Source organism: Limulus polyphemus, unplaced genomic scaffold (assembly GCF_000517525.1).
Source record: "Limulus polyphemus unplaced genomic scaffold, Limulus_polyphemus-2.1.2 Scaffold128, whole genome shotgun sequence".
Taxonomy (NCBI): domain Eukaryota; kingdom Metazoa; phylum Arthropoda; class Merostomata; order Xiphosura; family Limulidae; genus Limulus; species Limulus polyphemus.
The window spans coordinates 515637-520928 of record NW_013665738.1 but is presented as its reverse complement, the minus strand read 5'-3'; the positions used below and the strand labels follow the sequence as shown (position 1 = coordinate 520928).

At 28.8% G+C, this 5292-nt stretch overlaps 1 protein-coding gene across 2 annotated transcripts in view; it reads left to right on the top strand.

Annotated features, from left to right (window-relative positions):
• Window positions 1–884: 884 nt before the first annotated feature.
• LOC106473352 (putative leucine-rich repeat-containing protein DDB_G0290503) overlaps window positions 885–5292 on the top strand; it is a 101586-nt gene continuing 97178 nt past the window's right edge. For both annotated transcript variants that reach the window (XM_022402743.1, XM_013934037.2), the window contains exon 1: window positions 885–891. The gene's annotated coding sequence lies outside the window, so the exon portion shown is untranslated. The remainder of the gene's footprint in view (window positions 892–5292) is intronic.

Sequence of the window (5292 nt, the reverse complement as noted above, 5' to 3'; positions counted from 1 at the left end):
AAGACAAAGGTTTGGAAATTGTATAATCTAAAATAATTTACTAAATCAAAGTATATAAATTTTCTAAAATCAAAACAAATTCTATTTATTACGTTTTTACTAAGTTTCATACAGTGTAAGTTTTTCTGCTATGAAAATGAAAAAAATCGAAGGATATCAATTTAGAAAGGGTTGATTTAATACTGTTTTAAACTTTATTTTTGCATATATCTAATTTCGATAGTTGTTTGCCATTTAACAGCAGCAAGTTTCATTTAAAATGTTTTTGATCTATGGAATAGTATGGCACACCTCCAGACATTCCCCATGGATTTCTTGGTTTACATTCCTCTCAGTATTGCATTATGTCATTAGAAGATGAGGACTGGCCTTCTGACTCTGAAGTGGTAAGTATGTGCAATTTAAAAATTCTCCAGAAGATTATATAAGAACTACAGTTTCATTATTTGAATAAAATAGATGTGCAGTTTCTACTAATTTGTTTCTTTGTCCTTTTGTAAAACTGTCGAACTGATATCATTTATCTGTATTTGTAAGTTTAAGTGATATTTATATTAATTAAATTTTGGAGGTAACACATTTAAGAATTATATTTGACTTGTTTACAATTACAGGGTCTTTTACAAAATCATGGTCCATTTAATGCAATGTGGAAGCTGTTGAGGCATCCTGCTCATTTGGCTGTTTTTATGCATTTTCTTATTACTAGCAGTGAACCAGCAAGTTTAGTAAGTATTGAAATCTACTTAAGCTATTATTTGATTCTTGTATACTTTCATTATATGACATGTAACATATATGTTATGTGATTATTACAGAAGCATTTAGAATTTAGGAGCTGATTTGAAACCATAATAAAGATATATTTTTAATGCTTAATCAGTGTACAAAGTGGGTATGGGTCATTCCTTTTCAACCAAGGTAGTATTGCAGTATTCAGTTTTCAAAATTTCATATTCAGTTTAAATGTTACTATTATGCAAGGATAGCATATAACAGATAATGTTTAATATCAGATACTAAAGAAATTACATCATCTTAGGTGATGCAGATCAGAATTTGGAAACATCGATAGCTGATGCTACTTTGACATGAAATATTTTAAATGTGTGGTTGACATTTTCACCATTAACTGATGTGACTCAAGTGATTACAGTCTAATGTCCAGTAATGTTCACTTCTGATACTTAACCAGTTTTTATTCCCCTGATAATTTTTCTTATATATTTTATTTCCCTTGACCAGCAACCCCTCATACCTGCGAACGGGTACTAACTTTTATGTAACCAACTCCAAACGTTATTGCCAAATGACCATATAGTTTCTGGTAATTATGAAAAATTCACTGAATTTCAAACTGTAAGTATATGTCACAGAAATACCAACAAGTCTGATATGCATAGGCCACTAAAGTTTGAAGAACAGATATGTACTTACTGTAAGGTTGTGGGGATTGAATATCAATAATTATCATTATTATTTGTCTCTATACAGTCTACCAGTGCTAATGATCTTGCTGCTAGTCAGGGAAGAATATCTGTATTCATATAAATACAAATATCTTGTGGCAACCACCTCTGTTTAACAATCAAAATGATCCAGTCTCCTTTGTTGACTGTTCAAGAGAAGTTATGCTGCATACATTTTGGAATAATTTTACAATTAAGAGCAAACATATATTGTAAGTGGGTTGTTAAACTTCACATTTTATTCACTCACTATTATGTCTTTTGTAACACCAGTTTATTTTATGATGTATCATCATAGTGTCTTTCTAATTTTTTACACAGTAAATAGATCAACTATGAAAAGTACAATGTTAAAGATTATGTACAGACTCATTTGTGGGGTTCATCCTTGTTTGGAAACCTATATATTTTTCTCAGAACATATTTCCATTTATATTTACTATGTGCACAATATAGATCTTCTAACAATATTGTGCTAAAAACATAAGAAATACACTTGTAGGTGGATAAGCTGTCAAACAGTTGGGTGCTTGTATTACAGGTATACTGTAATGCTCTTTTAGAATTATAGTCAAATCCCCTTGATGGTGAAAAATTCAGTTTGGTAAAGTACAATCCTTCCACACTTTTAGGAAGCCATAACTTTATTGATATTTGGGATATCAGTTTGAAATTCTCTACACTCAAAGGTTTAAGCTGAAGCCATTGTTTAGCTTGATATAGAATTAATCGTAAAGAGTGGCTGCAATTCAGAATATGGGTTTCATACCAGTTTCAAAAAAGATTTTGACATGGTGATAGACTTTGATTAAAGCACATAAAAGTGGAAGTAGGTTATGTAAAGTCTATTAAAGTTTGTTTTCTGCATATTATAGTTTTAGACAGTTATTGACAACTGAAACACAGATGTCATTGTACAGAATTAGAGTTAGTTTTGAGGTTTTCTTGCTCATGTAATATATAGTATATGTTCTTAGAATACCACCTATCTTGTCAAAGTAATTTCTTTAAATATAGCATGATATAAAATAAATTCATATGAAAATGAAGATAGACTATTACTTATTATATAATTTTTCAAGTGAAACTAAATATTTTGGTTTTTACTTAACACTACAAAATCTCTTTTCAGACTGTATGTTGTGTATACATGTCTTTCTGTTCTTTAGGCACAGCCTTCAAATTAAAATTATTTCAATATTCCTTCTATGATCAATTATATATATACATTTTTCTATTATTTAGGCTTAACAATCTAATTAAAATATCTCTCCAGACACCCTCTGTGATGTGTACACATGTCTTTGTTATTTTTGTTTAGCCATCTAATCAGAGTATCTTATCAGACTCTCTCTGTGGTGTATTGTACTGTGTCTTTATGTTTTATATTCAGATTTAGCCATCTCTTTAACATATCATCGGACTTTGTGTTGTATATTCATTTTTCTGTAATAGAAAGTTTATTCTGGTGATTGTAAGAGTTGGAACCTCAATGATCTTGAGGTTTCATTTGAACTCAGAACATTTTGATATGTTTGTGAGAAAAGTCCATTTTAACAAAATTTATAAAATACAAAAAAGTTATTCCAATTCTGAAATAACATAGATATGTCTATGGAATATTTACACTGAATTTTTAGTAACAATAATTAAGCAAGTTTTTAATACTGTTCTGATATTAGCCAGTTAATGCATGTGTTATTGCTTAGATGCAGTATTGTAAAACTGTGACTTTAAAACATTATTTTCTTCAGTTTGGTTACCAGATATTAATGAATTGTTATAGAGTTAATCCTTTTTTTCCCAAACATGTTCATTTAAGTTATGTTGAAACAGCATATCAGTATAATAAAAAAAAAAGGATATTTTTAATTTTGTAAAGTAAATTACAGTATAAAAAAATTAATTATTAACTGCAACATCTGAAGGTTGTACATGTAAAAATTTCATTTGGAAATTAAACTTAGTATTGTCATTAACGTTTGTCCTTGTTGAGATGCAGTAGTTTGTGTTTTAAAGTTTCTTGTGGTGATTGTAAAAGTTAGGCTTTAAAATAAATTATAGTTAGCTTTCTAATTTTAATTCAATCATTGCTGATACTTAATTTAACAAAAGCACAATCTATGAGTCTGTGTAATTTATTTGAAATACATCACAATCAACAACTTGTTACTTAAAATTAATGAAGGTTTATGGTATTGCTTACACCTAACTGAAAATAAATGATGCGGATGTGTTAGAGCTGTAGTAGTTTTATTAAGCTCTCTTCATTTAACTTAGAATTATACAAACAGCCTTTGATTTTTACCGTGTTTTCCATTTCCAAAAGAATATTCAGATTCATAACATTTTGATTGAATATGATTTTTATGTTACAATTGATATACAGAAGATTTACAATTGTTTTATTATATAAGGAATGTTGTTTTATTCAGCAATTAATTTTCACTTTTTGATTCAAAACAGTTACTATTGAAAAACTTGGTGATCAAATAGATATACAGCTAATGAGAGATGTTGGCTTACATAAATTTAATTTAATTTTTTTTTTAGTTTTTCTACTTGATCACAAATATTTACCAAGAAGGAACAGCAAAGGAAATGAAAAAATGGGCTTATGAAATCCACTCAACATTCTTATTGCCTAATGCTGTAAATATTTTCTTTTCCTCTTTTTATTTCTATTTGTTGTTAAGCCTTTCTTAAATGTAGTGTAATTTATAAACAGCCACATAATGTTCTCTTATTAGTGTATATGATGACAAAAAATTAATATTCAGATAGGTAAGCATTAAAACATGAATATTATTATGTTCTTTATACAATATAATAAACTAATTTGATTGCAATAATATTGATTTTGAAATGAATGTTTGTCTAAGAAATAGGTAATTGTTCTCCCAGTTGACTTAATACCATCAGGAGTAATGAAATTTATCCACTGAAGTTTGACTCAGAATCATGCATGAGTATTTATTAGTCCAATAGATTTAATATTGGATTACTATCATAGGAAGCTAAAATTCATTTGTAATTAAAGAAAACTCATTGGGTGATTCTTAGTCCATTTGCTTTAACACAAGCATATCAGTGTTTTTTTGTTTTCTTTTCAAGTAGTCCAATTAAAAAAAGACACACACATATATATATATATTGTCTGCTATCACAGCAAACTGAATCTGATTTCCTTTTGACAAAACTTTTAAAACACGTACTTACCTCCGCTGACACTCTCCCCATTAAAAACTGGTTCATGTCTCGAAAAAGTGATGATTACATTATCTGAACGAGGTGCTTATATACAGTAACTAGATAGAGGGCGCATTGAAGTTGGTGGAGAATTTTACAAATTCAAATTTGCCAAGGGTGTTCGAGTGGGGTATAAAGACTGGAGCAGGCATTTTCAGTGCTTAAATGGGCAAAGAGTGGAGACTGATAAATAGATATAGTGTCAGTGAAGGTAAGTATTATTGGAAATACATTTTAAATTTAAGAAAATGTTAACTTACATAGCTGTTGGATGTCTGTATTGTGGCTGTGATTTTTATTTTATTTTTTAGGAATTTACATTTAATTATATCTATCTTATGGTCTTATGATTCATATCAATGTTCTGTAGTGGATTTGGATTTTGCTAGTTAATTCATTATCTGCAGAGTGATGTGTTGATTCTTAATATCCCTCTTGTTGTGTTATAGTGAATCTTTTTTTTTTTCTTCTCTCTCTCTTGTGTTTAGCCCCTAAAAGTTAACTATGATGATGAAACAATTCTTCATGAAATTGGTAAGAAGAGTTTTGTAAAATAAATATTTTTAGAGTTCTA